Source organism: Lepisosteus platostomus, chromosome 5 (assembly GCF_059453375.1).
Source record: "Lepisosteus platostomus isolate fLepPlt1 chromosome 5, fLepPlt1.hap1, whole genome shotgun sequence".
Taxonomy (NCBI): domain Eukaryota; kingdom Metazoa; phylum Chordata; class Actinopteri; order Semionotiformes; family Lepisosteidae; genus Lepisosteus; species Lepisosteus platostomus.
Window position 1 is genome coordinate 22,388,089 of NC_142615.1, and position 21,949 is coordinate 22,410,037.

At 49.7% G+C, this 21,949-nt stretch overlaps 1 non-coding gene and 1 pseudogene across 1 annotated transcript; both read left to right on the top strand.

Annotated features, from left to right (window-relative positions):
• Window positions 1-1,124: 1,124 nt before the first annotated feature.
• On the top strand, window positions 1,125-1,196 carry trnam-cau (transfer RNA methionine (anticodon CAU)). The gene has a single exon. It is a non-coding gene; the product is annotated as a tRNA-Met (tRNA).
• A 14,243-nt stretch (window positions 1,197-15,439) lies between these two features.
• Window positions 15,440-15,615, top strand: LOC148664983 (U1 spliceosomal RNA; annotated as a pseudogene).
• The last annotated feature ends 6,334 nt before the right edge of the window (window positions 15,616-21,949 follow it).

Consider the following 21,949-nt stretch of genomic DNA (forward strand, 5'->3'; position numbering starts at 1 on the left):
TTTCAAATATGTGAAGAATTTCATGAAACCTGAAAAAAGATCACAGCCATTGTCAGCAATTCAGACCCTGTAGGCAGCTTCAACAGAACAAAACGATCTGAAGCCGCAATAATTTCACAGAGTGTATTGTGACACTCTAACCACGTTGTTGCTATTACTGCTACTTCTGCTGCAGTTGCTTTAAACTCTACTCAGCGGGCAAGTAAAGTTGTACAAAGAATAGACTACTTTGAGCCGTCCAAATTCCATTATGTGAATTTAAGCTTTTTTTTATTAATAACAGCATTAGTAATACAATGCGTGCTCAGAAACCTTACTTATTAGCTTATGAAGCAATAGTGTTTCGACAATTTGCGGTCTTCAAAAAGTAAACGCTGAAGTTTTTATACTTCCTTGTGAGCAGATCACCTTTGATTTAGAAAAGGAAAACTTACTCCCCTGTTGCTTTCATTACAATATCTGAATCGAGACCCAAGCGCTAAGAAAGCTGAATAACGCAAAAGTCATAAACCCGATTTTAATGTAGATACACATTTTCTAATGCAGCCTTCATTACAAGACAGTCTATTTCTCGAAAGCGTGTTATCTAAAAAAGAGAAAAACGAAAATATATGGATGACAATATTTAAAAGCTGAAGATTTTACTTTTGAGAAATTGTCATTTTATGTATCTAGACGCTTTTCAACCACTGCTTTTAGAACTTTGCTGTGCTTCCTGAATCATTTTCAGTGTTATAAACTGGGTGTGGAAGTAGCGATCACTTTGTAGAGCAGTTGATAGACTGGAGCTGTTCAGACTATTCTTGTTATTCCTCAAATGCTTCCATCATTTTTCTTTCAGGCTAGGACGCGAGTGTGTACATGTGTTTGGTTTTAGTTTCACTGATTCTCATTGAAGATTTGGGAATTAACGACGAAAGAATCAGTTGCCTCGGAAAGCAGAAGGTTTGGTTCTCAACGATATTGAAGACACGCCCATGTAGAGCAGCGTGTGATGATTCGTACTATAAAAGACCAAGTGCTCAAAGTGACGTCTGCGTTTGCCGTTGAAACTTTTCATCTCGGGCGCACTTTTAGAAAGCAAAGATAGAGCAGTTGTGTTGAATCACACTATGACAGCTGTCAGCAGAGTGGCGCAGCGGAAGCGTGCTGGGCCCATAACCCAGAGGTCGATGGATCGAAACCATCCTCTGCTATGTATTTTTTATGCACGATTGATAAGCACACCATCAGTTTAATGAAGTGCATTTAAACTGATTTTTTCTCTCGTGTGTATGCAAGCTTCACACTTACGGTACTCTTTCATCTTTACCAATAGCAGATGCCCAAATGTATCTTTGGTTGTTCTGCGATCCTTGATAGTTTCCTCAAATCCTTCAAATGAACATCCATATCAAACCAATTGTGTTTATATATATTACAATTAAGGTACATATTAAACGCACATTTGTATAATGCTAATTTAATAATAATTGTCAAAGATTGTCAAGTTCTCCAACAAATGAACAAATGATCAACAAATGATGATTAATCTCTTCTTGAATATAATCTCAAAAAAGAACCATTAAGCTTTACTAAGATCAAAGCTTAATCAGTGTATTAAGTTTAGCTTGCATCATAGTAATTGAGCAATAAAGTCTGTCCTAATTAAAGAGTACCCAAAGTTTGAAAGTACAACATAGAATAAGAGTACCTTTAATTGCTCTAAAAAGATTTGTGTCTCCCAGGCACCTCTTTTGTCTTTGATCTTTCTGGTTTGTGCCAGCGAAGTTGAATTCCATCATCAGTTAATTTGTCTTAAGTCTGAAAACCAAATTATGCCTGAGCTTAGACATTTCTCAAGCGAGTTTTCACTCAACGTTTATTTACTCAAATATTTAGTATCAAATGTACTACTGTAATCCTTATATTTTAAAAGACAATTTAGCAGTTTTACACCTTGCAAATTCAGTGGTTAACAAGGTATCTTTAAGCTAAAGTTTGTGGATATTTTAACTTGATCAAAGTAAAAATGTAATGTAAAAATATTTAAAAATTCTATAAGCAATACCTTAACAACACTGTGAACACACTTTCTTTGAAATCACTGTTGCCTACTCTCCAAAGTTGGTTTATCTGGAAATAATATTATATTAGAAATAATATTAGAAGCTATTTTTACTACTGGATCTTCACTAATCAACTAATCAGACATACCCATTACACATTTTCACATTTTAACTCCACTTTTCTGCAGTATTTGCTAAGTCCTAGAATACAAAGTGGCCATATTTCAAAGTTCAAAAGTTGTAGTAATTTCTTAGAACATGAAGCTTTTTATAAAACACTTTATTTTGGCATTAAAAAATTAGCAAGATTATACATTATAAACAAAAAATAAGAATGTATGCCAGAGATGGATCCTATTAATCAGATGTAAGCTGTCACATAATGACCTATCTGTAACCTAGAATACTAGTAGTGAATATTTTCTACACCACAGAGAGAATATAATATCAAACCAGTAGGTTTTGATTGTCCATGTTGTCAAGGACTCACTTGTGTGTACAGGACTCTTCCATTGTGCTCAGCCTCTTGAAGTAGAATTGTGAGTTCACCAGTTCTGTACACTTTCCCACATGCCTCAGTTCATCTCTGATCTCTATCACGAGACCCAATACCCGAAACTCTGAAATCATTCACATTTTGTATCAGCATTTGTAAGGAATTAGGTCAGGAGTTTTTAACACTATTGTTATATTAGCATTACTGTAGTGTTGCTAATGTGCTACTTGCAATTTATAATCCTAAAAATGTAAAATTCCCACATTTGTAGTTGATTTTGTGTGATCTTCACCTTCACACTATATTATATATCATTTATTGCTTATTAACGTACTATTTTTAATCAAAATAATATTAAGACCTGTATGTATTCAAATAGTATTATCATTATTTATACTTACACATCAAAAGACGATTGCTGAGAAAAACATGACAGTATTTAACCTAAATGGCAAACAACAAATATCAGCAATGCATTGTGGTATATAACCAGAAAAGATGCTGTGTTAGATATGTTTTCAATTTCAATTATATATGCATTTATTAATGTTGTCAATATTATTACTGTTGCAATTTAACCATGGTGAGAATCCCTGCCTGTCATACAGGAGCTAAGGAGCTTTTTCTATGACCTGTTTACAATTTAAACTGTAGTGTGAGACACCTTTCTTCTACAGAAATCTATTTTTTAAAAAGGAGATGAATTAGTTATAACAACACAAAACATCAAAGTGAAGTTGCTTTTCAGCAACTCCTTGGCTACATGGGAATTTAGTTTTTTTGACAGCAGGGTCATTTGCAAAATTAAACAAGGAATTGATTCACTCCTGTGGAATACTGTATAAAATAGAAGACAGGTTTGATGTGGAAACAACTACACACATTTTAGTTTTTTTTTCCAATTGTACTCCCATCAAAGTGACATAAGAAAAGTCATTGTCAGAAGTGGGATATGAAAATAAGCCACCAGGGGAGACCGATCTAATAATGTCACCAGAAATATATTGAAAACAAATGGGCTGTCACTAAGGAAATTCATAGAGAAATACAGGTCCCACCATAAAACACCATAAGGAGTGCAAAACATGTTAAGTTATTTCTGTACTTCATCAGTGTCGGTAAAAGAGGGACTCAAGGACACAAAGACTCTAGTTTGGGATTCAGGCTGAGAAAGGGAAGTGTGACTTTGGACACAGGGCATTGCAGAGAGGAACAAATGGCGCAACGAAACAAAATGCCAAAACCCCAGATTGAACCAGGGACCTTTAGAGCATCAGTCTAAGGCTTTCTCAGCTGAGCTATTTCAACCTCTGTGTACGATCCAAGCTCTGCTGTCTGCAGTAGCCTCCCAAAGTTCCAGCATGAGTGCACGAAGAGGAGTGGTAGAGTGTTACTGCAACGTCATTCAGAAGGGGATTGATCCAGCTCAGCTCTCTGAGGTTTGGTAGATACAGTGCCTTGCGAAAGTATTCGGCCCCCTTGAACTTTTCAACCTTTTGCCACATTTCAGGCTTCAAACATAAAGATATAATTTTTTTATTTTATGTGAAGAATCACCAACAAGTGGGACACAATTGTGAAGTGGAACGAAATCTATTGGATTTTTGAAACTTTTTTAACTAATAAAAAAATGAAAAGTGGGGCGTGCAAAATTATTCGGCCCCTTTACTTTCAGTGCAGCAAACTCACTCCAAAAGTTCAGCGAGGATCTCTGAATGATCCAATGTTGTCCTAAATGACTGATGGTGATAATTAGAATCCACCTGTGTGTAATCAAGTCTCTGTATAAATGCACCTGCTCTGTGATAGTCTCAAGGTTCTGTTGAAAGCGCAGAGAGCATCATGAAGACCAAGGAACACACCAGGCAGGTCCGTAATACTGTTGTGGAGAAGTTTAAAGCCGGATTTGGATACAAAAAGATTTCCCAAGCTTCAAACATCCCAAGGAGCACTGTGCAAGCGATCATCTTGAAATGGAAGGAGTATCAGACCACTGCAAATCTACCAAGACCTGGCCGTCCCTCTAAACTTTCAGCTCAGACAAGGAGAAGACTGATCAGAGATGCAGCCAAGAGGCCCATGATCACTCTGGATGAACTGCAGAGAACTACAGCTGAGGTGGGAGAGTCTGTCCATAGGACAACAATCAGTCTTACACTGCACAAATCTGGCCTTTATGGAAGAGTGGCAAGAAGAAAGCCATTTCTCAAAGATATCCATAAAAAGTCTCGTCTAAAGTTTGCCACAAGCCACCTGGGAGACACCCCAAACATGTGGAAGAAGGTGCTCTGGTCAGATGAAACCAAAATCGAACTTTTTGGCCACAATGCAAAACGATATGTTTGGCGTAAAAGCAACACAGCTCATCACCCTCAACACACCATCCCCACTGTCAAACATGGTGGTGGCAGCATCATGGTTTGGGCCTGCTTTTCTTCAGCAGGGACAGGGAAGATGGTTAAAATTGAGGGGAAGATGGATGCAGCCAAATACAGGACCATTCTGGATGAAAACCTGTTGGAGTCTGCAAAAGACCTGAAACTGGGACGGAGATTTATCTTCCAACAAGACAATGATCCCAAACATACAGCAAAATCTACAAAGGAATGGTTCACAAATAAACGTATCCAGGTGTTTGAATGGCCAAGTCAAAGTCCAGACCTGAATCCAATCGAGAATCTGTGGAAAGAGCTGAAAACTGCTGTTCACAAACGCTCTCCATCCAACCTCACTGAGCTCGAGCTGTTTTGCAAGGAAGAATGGGCAAGAATTTCAGTCTCTCGATGTGCAAAACTGATAGAGACATACCCCAAGCGACTTGCAGCTGTAATCGCAGCAAAAGGTGGCTCTACAAAGTATTAACGCAAGGGGGCCGAATAATTTTGCATGCCCCACTTTTCATTTTTTTATTAGTTAAAAAATTTTCAAAAATCCAATAGATTTCGTTCCACTTCACAATTGTGTCCCACTTGTTGGTGATTCTTCACATAAAATAAAAAATTTATATCTTTATGTTTGAAGCCTGAAATGTGGCAAAAGGTTGAAAAGTTCAAGGGGGCCGAATACTTTCTCAAGGCACTGTACATCTTCTTCATGAGTAATGTAGGATCAACTTCTTCAGGCTGGAGGAAGGGCTTGCATTTCGGCAGTAGTAACTGAGTGAGTAGTGACTTCTAGGACCTGGTCTTATCAGGTTGCTTTGCCACGTTTGTCAGTTCTGCTGAAAAGACCTGTCTCTAGGAAATTTAGGAAGCAGAAGAATGACTATCTGAAAGGTGACATGATCTGCTGGCTGTTTGATGTGATGTGATGTGATGAATGACACAGGAAATTCGAATTCTTGCAATAAGACAAAACAAGATCCATAAAACACTTGCAGGAGTGCAAAATGTGAGAAGATAAAAAGACACCTGTTTCTGCCCAATTTCAAACAGGGGATCTTGTGCATGTGTGATGAACGTGATAATCACAATATTACAGAAATGACAGCAGCATTGAACATGGCGAGACGTAAAAGATTGTTAATTCCCTTCAAATACTCACAGTGTGTTCATTCTGCTGTATTAATTTACTGTGCTCATCCGGCAGTAACAAACCTGTTATCTACACACTGTTCCCAGAGCTGGAAAGGTGACTCCACATTCTACAGCTCTCTAGCAAAAGAGGAAGTCAGACTACAGAAATGGAGAAAATCTCCTCTTCAGAATGTGGAAATATATTCCTGAGAGAAGTCCTTTCTCGAAGTTCAACACTCTCTGCAAGTCACCCATTCCCACCTTGCGCAGTGTAGTGGTTATCACATTCTCTTAACACACCAAAGGGTTTCAGTTTGAAAGCAGGCGAAAACAAGTGATCACTTTTCGCACATTTGTCACTGCTGAGGTTGCTTTATGGGTCTATTTTCTATACTGTGCTGATCAATTGGAAATCAAATGGCAAAAAAGACCCGTTCCCACACCTAAGGTCAAATATTAGGAATCAAAACTGCTTGAGTGTATGGAAGCACACAGCTTTATTAAGATTTCCAAGTAGAAGATCTTTTTATTCATAAAAGACCCTATTTATGTTGTATGAGAAATATTAATATTAATACAGAATTGAAATGAAAACACATACCCTACCAAACCTTGAGTACAGGCCATTCAGGATGATAATACAAAACCATTTATAATTCAACAAATAAAACCTGTCAACTGGTAATCACCACTTATCATAAAAAAATAAGTAGCAATACACAGTAGGGGACTCTTGGGTGCAAGTTAAATCCATGCAAGAAGGGGGTTTAGTGTTATATTTCCAAATCAGATATGCAAATGAGAGATCTGGCCCAGCCAATCTCAAAGCTCCCTTGGTCTGGAATGGAGCTGCTCCCCTCTTCTAGTTATTCACACTGGAGTTAGGTTACATATTAGCACATTTCATCTAACAGTTGCTCCAGAAACAAAAACGTAAACAAATGACCTGGAATGTGACCACACCTATTAGAATGTAGTTCAACAGATAACTTGTAAACCTTGTCATAAGATTTTTTTTGTTCTACAAATTATACTTTATTCTGCAAAAAACACATCTCAAAAGGAACATCTCACACATATTAGCACTCCATGTAATAAAAAACAACAGCGGAACGGAGATTGATTGTTCGTTATCAATCTTTGCAAGTGGGGGCGGATTTGCGCAATTAAGAGAGTCCCTCCAAACCTACCACTTGCTATTGTCCTTTAATCCCTGTATAGGGCCCAAAGTCTTTTCCAGCGCTCCCTCGCCGTGGGGAAACCCCATTTGGTGACGTGGTGCTTCGTCCTCCTCCTGAGGTCCGCCAGGATCCTCTCTTCCAGCTCCCTCGCCCCCCACTTTATGTTGTGCCGGATGAGAGTGTTCCTCGCCTTCCACAGTCCTTGTTTTGTGAGGGACAGCAGCAGCCCCCGCAGGTCCTGTGTCCCCTTGTCCAGTCCGGTGGGTGCCAGCCCCCAGCAGAATGTACTGGTAACTGAGCACTGCATCCGTTCCCAGGAGTTGCATAATGTTGTCCATTCTGCCCCACACCGCCTTGGCGAAGAGGCAGCTCCAGAACACGTGCTCCTGAGTCTCCTCGACAAAACACGTGTCCCGGGGGCAATGCGGATTCCTGGAGATCGAGTGTCTGTAGAGGACCTTTCTGGTAGCCAGTCTCTTGTGTACAGCCATCCAGTTGAGGTCCTTCAGTTGGTTGTCAAGTTCTTTGGGCTGCGTCCTTTCCCAGACTTGTCTTTGTACAAGTCTCTGTGGTTGGTGCAGATCTCTGGCTGTCTCGTGGCCTCGTACCTCCTGCTCCACTTGACAGCGCGGATGTAGAACTCCGGTCGCCTTCTGCCTTGGGCCCAGTGTTTGACCACTGGACCAAGTGCCTCATTGGGACGGAGAGCCACAGCCTAACAAAGTACTCGTACTTGTGGCCGATGGGCTCCCGCTGCGCCCGACAGAGGTTGCAGTAGAAGATGCAGTCGAGTTTCAGGGGGAAATGTGGGACATCTCGACCCCTTTCCTCGACCGGCTGACACATCCGGTTTCTCGTGATGTACTCGTACTTGCCGCCCCAGACGAAGCCAAAGATCATCCCTTGCAGCTCTCGTCTGAGTCTGGCCAGCAGCGGGTACACCGCAGACCCAGCATCGCATTCACCTTGGCGATCCTCTCGGTCCAGTTGATGGTCTCGTTGTCCTAGCTCTGGAAGGAAACCCCCAGTATTTTGAGAGGCTCCGTGCAGAGCTCGAGACCCTCTGGCTCCGTCGTCCTGTGCTTTCAGGGCCCGGAGAACTTCAGTTTGCTCTTTCGGCGGTTGAGCTTCGACCCCAAGGCTCTGGAGTATTGCTCCATGACCTGCAGGGCCCTCCTTAGTCCCCTGTCCAACCTCAGGAACAGCGTCGTGTCGTCAGCGTACTGGGAGATCTTCAGGGTTTCCCCCGCGCCTCCCGGTATCTCCAGGCGGTTGATGACAGGGTCCTGTCTCACCACCTCTGCTAGGGGCTCTGTGAAAAGAACATAGAGAAGGGGTGAAAGGGGGCAGCCTTGTCATACTCCTTATTCCTGGGGAATGAAATCCCCCAGGTTTCCGTTCACGTTGACTCTGCTGCCTATGTCAGAGTACAGTATATTAATCCAGTGGCTGAAACTCTCTCCGAAACCGAAGCGTTCCAGCACCCTAAACAGATAGCTATGGTTCACTCTGTCGAAGGCTTTCTCCTGGTCCAGTCATGGGCATATTCCGGTCCTCGCCCCAGGCGCTGGTGTCTCTGGTCAGCTGGAGGTTCCAGCTGACGGATCGCCCTTCTACCCCACACGTCTGGTCGCTGTGGATGATGTTGGGAAGAGGGGTTCTCAGTCTGGTGGTCAGAAGCTTGGACAGGATCTTTACGTCCATGCAGAGCATTGTGATCGGCCTCCAGTTTTTGAGGTCGTCGGCATCTCCTCCCTTAAAGAGCAGGGAGATGACGCCCTTCCTCATGGTGTCTCCGAGTTTCCCCCGCGGAAGATCTCCTGCACCACTTCCACCAGATCTGCCGCCAGGGTGTCCCAGAAGCAGGTGTAGAATTCCTTGGGGAGTCCATCCGGCCCCGGCACCTTGCCATTCTCCATGGACAAGAGCGCAGCCTTCAGCTCCTCGGCCGTGATTGGACCCTCCAAGTCCTCCCTCACCTCCTCTGGTACTCGTGCCTTCAGCCCCTCCAGAAAAGCATCACCTGCCTCCACCTCTGTCTGCTTTTCTGAAAAGAGCTCCTTGTAGAAAGTGGTGGTCGCTTCTACCTTGTCACTCTCGTCCAGCACTTCCTCTCCATCTCCCCGTCTCAGGCTGTAGATCACCCTCTTTTTCTGGGCTTCTCGGACCTGATTGAAGAAATAAGAGGAACAGGTTTTATTATTTTCATAATGCTCCCTTTGTGCCTTGACCAGGAAAGCCTTGGCTTTCTTGGTGTGCAGCTTGCGGATCCTTTCCTTCAGGTCCCATGCCCAGGCTGAATTGAAGGCTCCTCCCCTGTTAGCCAAGCTGTACTCCTCCTCTAGTTGTTTCGGGAGTTGCGCAGCTTCCTTCCTCTCCCTGGCCGCCTTCCGTCTGCAGTACGTCTGCGCCAGCGTTCGGGTCCTATCCTTCATGAACTCCCACCATTCCACCACGGAGCTGTAGCCATCCTTCATGTCGACCCAGCTTGCGTAGTCTTTACTGAACAGTGCCCTGAAGTCGTCTTCCTCCAATATCTCCCGGTTCAGCTTCCAGTACCGACGACCGAATGCCGGCAGGTTGGTGTTAGCCACCATTGTCACGCACTCATGGTCGGAATACCACTCCGGGGACACTGTCGCCGACTCCAGGGAGCAGGTCGTGTGCAGAAAGATGTAGTCCAGGCGGCTGCACACTCCCCGGGAGTTTTTCCCGTCGTTAGGGCGGCACCGTCTGAAACTGTCTACCAGGGAGAACTGCTTGAGTAGCGACTCCAGCTCTGCTGAGCTAGCGTCGCTCCCCTTCTCCCGGTCGACGTTGAAGTCCCCGCCAAGCACCACCTGTCTGTTGGTGGTGCAGCAGCTGGCCAGGTCAGCAAACACTTCCTTCCGGATAGAGGGTTCCGTTGGAGCATAGACGTTAATTGCTCTCAACTTCTGCCCCCTCCAGTCGATGTCTACGACCAGGATCCGGCCCTGCACCACCGAGAAGGAGGAAACCAGCGTCATCTCTGGGTTTCCGAGGAGGATTCCCACTCTGGAAGAGTGGACCCCTCCTACGCTCCAGCATGATTCTCCCTTCGTCCATTCCCTGCTGAATGTCAGCTTGTCGCTTTCATCCTTCAGGTGGACCTCCTGTAAGAAACAAACTGAGAAAGACTTTGAGGCCAGATCATGAAAGACTCCCCGTCTTTTCACCGGGTCTCTTAGCCCTCTCACGTTAGTTGTTAGAAAGATAAGTTTCACAGTCATGATTAAACAAGTGAAAGTTGAACCTCCTCTCTTTGTGCTTACAGTGGAAAACTTGGGAGTCTACATCTGGGCACTGTTTAGCCTAGATGTAACTCCTCTTGTTCCTGGGGGGAATATGCTGGGCTCCCTCCAGGTCTCGCTGGGGACTGAAAGGTAAACATGCTGGACAGGTCCAGCCCTACCATCAGTCCCGGCTCCAGGGGGGCTTCAAAGTAATCCTCGTCTTCCTTGAGGCTACTCTCCACCACCGCTTCGGGAAGGCTTTTTTCTTCCCTTTCTCCAGGAGTTTCGGGGACCTCCAGTTGCTCCTGGGCCTTGGGGGAGGGGGGCTCCACTTCCTGGGCTGCCTCTTCCTGTTGTTCCTGGGCCTCAGGGGAGGGGGTTCCGACTTCCTGGGCTGCCTTTTCCTGTTGTCCTTGGGCCTCGGGGGAGGGGGTAACCTCTTCCTGGGCTGCCTCCTCCTGTTGTCCGTGGGACTCGGGGGAGGGGGGTTCCATTTCCTGGGCTGTCACTTCCTGTCATCTTTGGGCCTCGGGGGGGAGGGTTTCCATTTCCCGGGCTGCCTCCTCCAGTTGTTCCTGGGCCTCGGGGGAAGAAAGTTCCGTTTCCTCTAGGAAGAGGAAACAGTTCTCCCTTACCACTCTTTTCTTTTGTCCTTACGAAGGTGGATCCTCTTTCCCTTCTTGCTGGGAGTTATCCAGGGCCCTTCCTCCGGTCAGCCATTTTGTCCGTCGTCCTGGCGGCCATCTTGAGGCACTGGTGCGGCTGGGGGTGTGGCCTCGGCAGTTTCGGTTCTCTGCGGGGGAGGTGCGGGTTCTTTGTTCTCACCTCTCTCCCTTTGTCTTGAGACCGGTTTCTGCCGGTCGGCTTCCACCACCTGCGCAAACGAAGGTTTGCTTACCTTGCATTAGTGAAGGAGGTGTCCCTCGGCGCCGCATCCATCGCACTTTTTGGCTGCCCGGCAGGTTTTTGCCAGGTGCCCCTCTTTGTTACAGTTGTGACATCTGACGATGTCACACGTGTTCTCTTTGTGGCTGGACTGTCTGCACTTCTTGCAGAAATCCGGCATCCTGGGGTAGTAAAGCTACCCCCTGTCGGCTCCGATGTTGAAGTGGGCCGGGGGGTGCTGGAAACCGTCGACGCCCTCTAGGTCCTCTTTCAGGAGGACTCGGTACTGGTGTTTGCCGTACCAGACGCCACAACTGTCCCTGATCTCCGTCGGTTTGCCTACCACAGTTACATACCTCCCTAGGTACGCTGTTACCAGTTCCATTGGTACGTAGGGGTTGTATGTGAGGACTGTGATGGTCCTCTGGTTTGTTTTCCTCATAGGCTCCGGCCTGAAATCAGAGAAACGGGGGTGCTTACCTTTTTCTCTGATCATTTTCGTTGCCTTTTCATATGAGGCAACCGTGGCCATGTAGGCCTCCATGTATCTCTCTGCCTTGTTGTCTTGCAGGCAGTAGAGATCTCCGGCCACCAACTGCAGGATCCCTCTCAGGAAGGTAATGAAAAAGGATTTCGCAGTTGGCATCGTCTCTGTTTTCTTGGTCCAGTGGAACCGGATCAGTGTCTTCTTATCTGCCATCTGGAAAGGAGAAAAAAGAAAAAAGGAGAGAAAGAGAGAGAGCAAGGTCCTGTGGAGAGGAGGGTTTAGCTGCTAAAGGAGCAGTGAGGGAGCCCTGGCCTTTGTCCTTGTGGGCAAAGCCCAGCTAGGTGCAGGCGCAGGAGGAGAGAGAGAGAGGGAGAACATTGCTACCGGATCCCACCCAGCTCAGCTGCTGCTTGGCCTTAACCCCCTAGGCTCAACCTACGGCGATCTTCGATCGCCTTCTAGAACTTTGGAAAGACAAGAACTGCGGGTATGCCACTTGAACTTGATCTTAGCCAAAAGGCCGATAAAATTGGATTCCAGCTCACTTGCCCTGCAAAACTTAGTTCAAGACTTTAAACTCTCACATATAGATGTATATATCCCACAACAGCAGGATATACATGGTCAGGGAGGAATAGCAGCTCCAGAATTGACTATTGCTTTGTGTCAGAGAGAGTGAAAGTTGTTGGGGTCACTCTTCAGCCTGTCTTCTTCTCAGATCATCAGGCTTTAGGGTGTAGAGTGGAACTCAAGGGCAGGACTGTCTTTGGCCCAGGCCTCTGGAAACTCAACACAAAGCTGCTAGAGAACGAGGGGGTAGTATCCCGCTACAAGGAGAAACTATCACAGTGGCTGTCCTTGCAGTGTCTGTATGGGTCAGTAGCAGAGTGGTGGGAGGAGGTGAAGGTGAAGACAAAGGCCTTTTTCATGGCTGAGGGAAGGAAGGCAGCTGCAGCGTCTCTACACGATGCTGCACAGTGGCTTCGATGTGCTCGAGGATATCACCCTCTTAAAAAAGGACATCCGGAGCATAGAGAAAGAAAGTAGTCGAGGAGTGGTGTTAAGAAGCTGAGTGCAGTTCTTGGAAGAAAATGAGAAGTGTACTCGCTTCTTTTTCAGGAAAGTGGTAGGCTCCAAGTCTGTCATGGAAAGTGTAGTTGATGAGGAGGGACGAGAGAGAACAGAGCCGAGTGCTATCCTCTCCTGCACCGAGGCCTTCTACTCAAGACTGTACAGCTCTACAGAGGTAAAGGATGAAGAAATTCATTTTTTTAAATCAAAGCTAGAAAACGTTTTGAGTGAAGAAGATAGGGAAGTACTTGAGAGGAATTTGACAGTAGAAATGCTGAGACAGGCTATGGAGAGCTTACAAAAGGGGAAAACTCCGGGTGCTGACGGGCTCCCTAAAGAATTTTACTGCACCTTTTGGGATCTGCTTCAGGACCTGCTACTGCTCCTATTCGAGGAAAGCTATAAGACAGAATTGCTGCCTGACTCCTTAAGAGAAGGCACTATCTCTCTCTTGTTTAAGAAAGGAGCAAAGAATGAGATAAAGAACTGGAGACCCTTCAACCTGTTAGGCATGGACACTAAGATCCTGTCCAAAGCCCTTTTCCTGCTCCTACAAAATGTAGTGGCCTCACTGGTAGGGAAAGAACAGACTTGTGGGATAGCAGGACGCCTGATGAGCGACAACCTGGCCTTGTTGAGGGATGTCTGTCTGTACTCAGAGGATCGCTCCCTCCCTCTGTGCATTTTAGGTGTAAACCTAGAAAAGGCCTTTGACCGCCTAAACCGGCAGTACTTTACATCGGTACTTGAGCACATGAAGTTTGGCCCCATCATGAGAAAGTGGATTAACCTGCTGTACACAGGTAGCAACAGCAGAGTAATGGTTAATGGCAATAGATCACGCCCCTTTGAAGTCTGTTCAGGGGTGAGGCAGGGCTGCCCATTATCCCCCTTGTTATTCGTTTTGGCTATGGAGCCCTTAGCCTGTGCCTTGCACCAGGATCAGGCCATTAATGGGATACCAGAGCCTGGAAGTGGGGGAGGAGCGGTAAAGACATCTCTATACATGGATGACGTCACCCTGCTCCTCTCTGACAATTTCTCAATTAGCAGAGCTCTGCAGTGCTGTGATCGTTTCTCTTTGGCTTCCTCTGCAAAAATTAACAAATTTAAGAGTGAGATTTTTTATCAGAACTGGAGGGAGCCAAAAGAAGGACATGATCTCAGGCTGCAAGAGAAGAGAATTAAGGTCCTGGGGGTGTATTTTGGAGAAGAGATGGGAACAGTAAATTGGCAGAACAAATTGCCAATCTTAAACAACAAACTGATGCAATGGAAGGACCGAGATCTCACCATGACAGGGAAGGTGCTGGTCATCAAAGCCGAGCTCTTGCCTGTCTTGAATTTTCTGGCTTCTACCTTCCCAATCCCACACCGTGTTGCGGCGGTGCTGAGGAGATTGATGTTTCAATTTCTATGGGGTGGGAAGCAGGAAAGACTCAGAAGGGAAATAATGTACAGGCCGCTACCCTCAGGGGGGAAGTCTGTCCCAGATATTGCTACGAAGCTGCTGTGCATTTTCCTGGCCTCTGTGCTGAGAGGCTTTGCAACAGCACCTGCAGCGCGTACCTGGACTTATTGTGCCAGGCTCTGGGTAGGTAGGGAGGTGTTCAGAGTGTGGGGTGTCAGACCCAAGCTGGATGTCCCACTCTCTGACACATGCCCTGCAATTTATGGGACAGTTAAAAGTTTTCTAAGATTTCACCCAATTGGCCATATTCCCCTCCGAGATGTCAGCGTCCAAAAACTGGAAGATTTCGTTGCACCCCAGAACAATAGGCAGACCTCTGTGGGCATTTTAACATCAGCCCAAACAAGGAAGGTGTGGAAACACACATCCTCTAAGTTTCTGTGCAACATTCACAGATTTAGCCTGGAGTGTCGTCCACCAGTGCTTACCGGTACGAACTTTCTTAGTTCTTAGGCCTCACCCCCAGCCCTCGCTGCGTTAGGGTGGGCTGCGGCGAGGAGGAGACTGTGACCCATCTCCTGTGGTCCTGTTTTTTTGCTAAGGCCTTCTGGGCACAGTTTGAAGATTGGTTGCAAGCTCTCTCGCCCCAATTTACCCTGACCGCTGCTTTCGTCATATACGGCATCTCTCCTGTCAAACTTCCTCCTGACGTGTTTGACAGGATCTGGGCCGTGGTGAACAGTGGGAAAGACGCCCTGTGGAGAGTGAGGAACATGGGGCTGTTCAAAGGCATCGAGGTCCCAGTCAAGGCAGCAGGTAGCCTGGCCCTGTTCATCACCCGAGAGAACTATTACCTCAGAGATCTGTGGAGAGAAGGGAAGGAGGAAGCAGAAAATCTGTGGGAAATAGAGGGCATAGGTCAATATCTCAAGAAACTGTGAAAAACACTATCATGTTTAAGTAAAGAATGTGATTTGCTTCAGAAAAAAGAAATTGTTGCTATGTAACTGGTACCATCAAAATGTAATAAGATGTGATCATATATACTGTTTTAAGTATGTTTATTAATGTAAAGCATTTGTGATGCCCTGTATTTTATTGTGAAAAGGAAATAAAAGTTCTTAAAAATCGAAATCGAAATCGGTTCACCCAGAGCGAGGCTCGGCCATTGCACTCCGGCTGTGCTGACCCCTGCGAATTCCCCAAATGTGGGAATCTCGACTGCATAATTTCTGGTAGTGGGGGACTGCGTTCGCGTTTGTGCTTGGTCCAATATCAGATACGGAAGAGTTACGACACCACGAGCTGGGATAGGATCCCAGTTCGAAAGGAGTCGATGCCACTGCTGGTTCCCGGTTTCTTTTAGTTAGAGGTCCAGAGAAGCATTTCAAGCTGGTTACACTTCTCCTTCCGGACATTCATTCAATTTTCAAAGTCAGTCGTTTTGCTGTAGTCTGCATTATTTAGGCTGATTATCGAGGTTAGCCTTTATTTGGTCATGGGGGCCTCAGTACTGTATGCTAATTCTAAAGACAGTTTCATCTGTTTTCTGATTGCTAGGTTCTGTACCAGTGCAGACATGTCAAATAGTGAATGGCTGTACCTCTATTGTATTCGTGTTCAATGAATGAAATCAGTAATAAATGAATATATTGTAGCATTTATAGGTTCTTTTCAGAACAAAAGACCAGTAGAGACGTGATTAACAAACCAAGCGCTAGCTTTATTCGTTAACAACCACACAAAACCAAACACAGAATATACACGCATATGAGGAGATGGAACACGTACACATTTTTATGGTGGTAATTACTTAACAACACGCTATACTCTTATAAGACTACACAGGGCGCTGGAAATACTAGGACATTATTTACGCAGGTAGGGTCAGCCGCTGGTCATCGTGCTGACCCTCAGACTCTCCCCGGCTACCACTCCCAGCATGCCCAACGGTACTACGAGCGCCTAGGGGCGCTTCCTCCTCACCACCAGGCGAGGGTGTTACACTGCCCCCACCTGAAGCGTCTGGCATCTCGCCGACGTCGAACACCCCCCTCAGGCTGTACTCGTACTCGGCTAAGTGCTGTGGAACCCTGCGCGAGTGGCCGCTGCGCAGCGGTGACGGCTGGTGACCCACGGACGCCCCACTATCGGCCGGCTCCAGCCCCGGCTGCTCCCCTAGAGCCTCCCCACACGGCTCCTCCTCCCGGGCCCGGTAGGGGGCCAGGGGGTCTCTGTGCAGGACCACCACTCTCCCCCGTGTTCGCAACCGGACACGGTAGCAGACCTTGCCCACCACCCCGAGTACCTCAGCGGGCCCCTCCCACGACGGCGCCAGCTTAGGGCTGAGGCCTTTGCGGCGGCGCGGGTTGTACACCCAAACCGAGTCCCCGGGCTGGAAGGCAGGCCCCCTGCAGCGCAGGTCGTAGTACCGCTTCTGCCGGACCCCCGCCTGTGTCAGGTGGGTCCGTGCAAAGCTGTGCACCCGCTGCATCCGCTGTCGCAGGTCCCACTCGTAGTCCGGTCCAGCCGTTGGTGCCGACCCGTCTCCGGGCGGCGGGCCGAAGACCAGGTCCACCGGTGTTCGCATTTCCCGGCCCAGCATGAGCGAGGCCGGGGTTCACCCGGTGGATTCCTGGACCGCGGTCCTGTACGCCCAGAGCGCAAGGGGGAGGTGGCGGTCCCAGTCCCGTTGGTGCCGGGACACCAGGGTGGCCAGCTGGGTGGCGAGCGTCCGATTAAACCGCTCTACCAACCCGTCGCTCTGGGGATGCAGCGGGGTGGTCCGCGTCTTAGTAATCCCCAGGCGCTGGCAAACTCTGGCGAAGACCTGGGACTCGAAATACGCCCCTGGTCACTGTGTAACTCCTCCGGCACCCCCAGCCTGGCAAACATCCCCTCCAGCAGTGCATCGGCACCGTGGGGGCACTCTGGTCCGGGAGGGCTTAGGCCTCCGGCCACTTCGTAAAGTAATCCATGGCCACCAAGACGTAGCGGTTCCCGGCCTCGGTGCGCGGAAACGGGCCCAAAACGTCCACCCCCACCCGCTCCATAGGAGCCCCCACCTGGTGTTGTTGGAGGGGGGCACGAGAGCGCTCGGGGGGAGCCTTCTGCGCCACGCACACCGCACACGTTCGGCAGTACCGCTCTACGTCCCGGTGGCAAAGACCCCAATAAAAATGGCCTCGGAGACGCTGCAGGGTTTTTTTACCGCCGAAGTGCCCCACACCCGGCTGGCCGTGCACCGCTCGGAGCACCGCCCCGCGGAGCGACCGAGGCACCACCAGCTGCCACCGTACCTCGCCACTGGAGGGTACCCGCCACCCCCGGCGCAGCACCCCGTCCTTTACCTCCAAGGCCTCCCACAGGGCGCAGAGGGCCTTGACGGACTTCGGGTGCGGGGCGAGCTCCTCTCGCGTAGGCCGCACTCCTGCTGCCCTCCAGCGGCGCACCGGCCCCACGTCAGGATCAGCTGCCTGACGCTGCGCCAGGTCTGGCAGGCCCACCCCCAGCGGCCCCTCCCGGGCCGTGGCCGCGGTGCTCACCCCCGCCACGGTGCGGACAGCCTCCTCACGCTGCTCCCGCCGGGCGCAGTGATGGCAGTCCGCGGCCTCGCAGGGGCGCCGCGAGAGACAACGGCATTGAGATGGCGAGACCCCGCAAGGTGCACGACAGTGAAGTCGTACTCCTGCAGGATCTCTATCCATCGCGCCATCTTCCCCTCTGGCTCCTTAAAGTGGAGCAGCCAGGTGAGGGACGCATGGTCGGTCCTCAACCGGAACCGGGTCCCGAACAGTACGGCCTGAAGTGGTGGACTGCCGCCATCACCGCCAGCAGCTCGCGACGGGTCACGCAGTAGTTCCGCTCGGGCCTAGTCAAAGCCCGACTATAGTAGGCCACTACGCGCTCCCCATCCGGCCCCTCCTGCGCCAACACCGCACCCACCCCCAAGTCACTCGCGTCGGTGTCGAGAACATACGGTAACCGCGGGTCGGGGTAGGGCAGCACCAGAGCTTCACGCAACCGGCCGAAGGCAGTCTCACAGCCCGAGTCCCAGTCAAAACGGCGGCCCTTGTCGGTGAGGCGGTGCAGCGGGGCAGCGATGCTGGCAAAGTCCCGGACGAACCTCCGATAGTACGAGGCCAACCCCAGAAAGCTGCGGAGCTCCACGACGGTGCGTGGAGTCGGCCAGCCCCTCACTGCGGCGACCTTACCTGGGTCCGTAGCCACCCCTCGCGGTCCAACAACATGTCCCAGGAAGGTCACCTCCCGCCGCAGGAGCTTGCACTTGCAGGGGTTGAGCCTCAGGCCAGCACGGCGGAAGCAGGCCAGCACCGCCTGGAGGTTCGTCAAGGCCTGGTCGAAGCCCCGGGCATGAACCAGCAGATCGTCCAGATACAGCACACACTGGTTCCGCGGGACCGATGCCAGCACCCTCTCCATCAGCCTCTCGAACGTCGCCGGGGCATTGCACAGGCCAAAAGGCATGACAGTAAACTACCAGAGGCCCTGGCCGATGGAAAAGGCCGTCTTCGGGCGAGCATCGGGAGCAAGCGGTACCTGCCAGTAGCCGCAGCGGAGGTCCAGGGAGCTGAACCAGGTCGACCCGGTGATGTAGTCCAGGGCGTCATCTATCCTCGGCAGGGGGTAGGAATCTTTCCGGGTGACCTCGTTCAGCTTGCGGTAGTTGACGCAGAACCTCCACGAGCCGACTTTTTTACCAGTACGGCTGGCGCCGACCACGGGCTTGCGGAGGGCTCAATCACCCCCGCTGCGGCCATCTCCCGGATCTTTTCCTCGGCGGCGGTCCGCTTGGCGTGGACCATGCGTCCCGGTGGGATGCGGATGGGCCGAGCGTCCCCGGTGTTGATCTCGTGTTGGACCAGGGCAGTGCGGGTGCAGTCCTCATCTCTCGCCGCAAAGAGGTCTTCGTTCTGGGCGAGTAGCTCCTGGAGCCGCTGCTGCTGGTTCTGATCGAGGCCCTCGCAGCTCCGCTGGAAGAGGTCCTCAATGGCACGCCTCGCTTCCATGCAACGCTCGGCCCCCGCTGACCCCCCGGCCGACTCAGGGCCAGGATCCGGCACGCTCGCTCCCCGGCTCGCAGGCCTGGTCTGCCCCGGAGACTGACGCCGCCGCCGCCGCTGCCTCTTGTTCCCCTGGCTCCGGCAAGCCCGCGTCCCTCGGCCTTCGCCGGACCTGCCCTCCACCAGGTGAAGTCGCTCCCCCTGCCACACCAACTCCTGCCGGCTCAAGTCCAAACTGGCCCCCACTCGCTGCAGTAGGTCCAGCCCCAGAATGCAGTCCTCCTGGATGGGTGCGAGGTAGCAGGGGTGGCGCACCGTCGCTGCACCCAGACGGAAGGCAAGCACCCGTTTCCCCCGGACTGCAGCGAGCTGTCCCGTCACGGTCCTCAGCCGCAGGCTGGAGACCTCCCATCCTGGGGGGTTGGTGCCCTCGGTGTCGGGGAGGATGCCCGGCCGGAGTAGGGTTACCGATGAACCGGTGTCGAGTAGGGCCAGGCAGGGTTGGTCCTCGATTCGGCAGTGGAGGTACAGGCCCCGGCTACAGCCGACTTGCCCCACGGTGGCGTGAGGGGCGCCGGTTTTTACAGCGCTCTCCGGAGCGGGGGTTGAGGTGTTCAAGGGCGGCCTTCCCCGCATTGAGCCGCCCCGTTTCCCGACGCCGATCGGGGAGAGCGAGGTTCGGGTGCCCGGCAGAACCGGGCTAGGTGTCCTCTCTTCCTGCAGCGGTTGCAAATCAGCGTGCGGGGCTGTTCCGCGGCGGTCGCTGCATGGGCTGGCTCCTCTTCCCCCTTGCTGGATTCCTCCGTCGCCGTCTCGGTCAGCCGGTAGGGCGCACTGCGTCTGCTGGCGCTTCCAGTCACCCCGAACACTGCCTCAGCCCGTGTAGCAAGGGCCAAGGCCTGCTCCAGCGATGTTGGCGCGGCCAGCTGCACGTGGCGCCGCAGCTCCTCGGGTGAGAGGGCCTTGAGAAAGGCCTGGAGAGCCATCTCCCGCTGCGCCTCCCGGGGGAAAGTTGGGTATCCTCAGCGGGCGAGGAACATGACATCCGCGGCGACCGGGCCCAGTCGCTCTCCCGGTCGGCGTCGCCGCAGGGCCAGCCTCTCCCGCATCAAGTCCGGCGCCTCCTCTACACCGAAGCGCAGCTGGAGGGCTGCTGCCAGCGCCGTGTAGTCGCCTCTGTCCTCCTCCGGGACGTCCAGGAGCACCTGGCAGGCCGCTCCTTCCAGCGCCGCCGCCAGGTGGCCGGCCATCTCCGCCCGGCTCCAGCCATTCGTCCGGGCCGCGAGCTGGAACTGCGCCTCATAGGTCTCCCAAGGCGCTTCACCATCGTAGCGACCTGGTCGCACCCGCGCCAATGGGTGTGGGAATTGCTGATCGGCTCCGGCAGGGAGGGCATCCTCTCTCCGGGGCGGCCGCCCCAATTCTACTGGCGGGACCACTACTGGGTAGCCCTGGTAAGGGCTGTGGCCACCTGTCGCACCCAGGAGTTGCTCAGGCTCCCTATGTGCGCCGCCGATGGGTTCTGCGTCTTTCAGCGTCAGCCGGCGCTTTACAGAATCGGGTAGTGTCTGCCACGAGTTGTTCATTTTGCCCGCTTCTGACACCAATGTAGCGTTTGCAGGTTCTTTTTCAGAACTAAAGAACAGTAGAGACGCGATTAACCAAGCACTGACTTTATTTAACAACCACACCAAAACCAAACACAGGATCTACACACACATGAGGAAACTGACGGAACACGTACACACATTTAGGGTGGTAATTACCTAACAACACACTCTACTTTTACAGGACTACACAGGGCACTAGAATTACTTGGACATTATTTACACAGGTAGGGTCAGCCGCTGGTCATCGTGCTGACCCTCAGACTCTTCCTGGCTACCACTCCCATGCCCAGCGGTACTACGAGCGCCTAGGGGCGCTTCCTCCTCACCACCAGGCGAGGGCGTTACAATATCATTTAAAATTGTTCATAGGTTTTATCCAGTTAAATAAGTACTCTCTAAAGTACTTATTTAAGCATGAGCAGGATGATTTATGCATTTTTTGTCGGGCTGAAAGGGAACCTTTGGTACATTTAGTTGTAAGGTGTGTGTTTGTGAAGTTGTTTTGGACGGACTTGCTGAATTTTGTTTGTAGGCATTTAAAGGTGTTTTTTTTAGGTTTAAGGACTTTGATATTGTACTGTGTAAGATAACTTTTTTTAAAAGCATTTATTTATAGCATATTTATTAGTCATTCTTAGTAAATTTCACATTCATAAAATCAAAATGGTCCAATAATACTCCCCTTTTTAGTACTTTTCAGATGGAGTTGAAATATTATTTAAATTCTATAAAAATCAATCAAATAAAGCAAGGAAAACATTTGATATATGTAAAAAATATAATTTAATTCGTTACCTCTGGCAGTTAATTTTTTTTTCTGTTCGTGTTTTTTTTTTCTTGTATCCATTTCTGCTCCTGTAGTTGTGTTTGTAAATTATTTACACATTAAATAAAAATAAAATAAAAATGTCGGTCGTATACGTTACACTATAATATAACGCAAACATCTATTCTGGACTATTTTTTC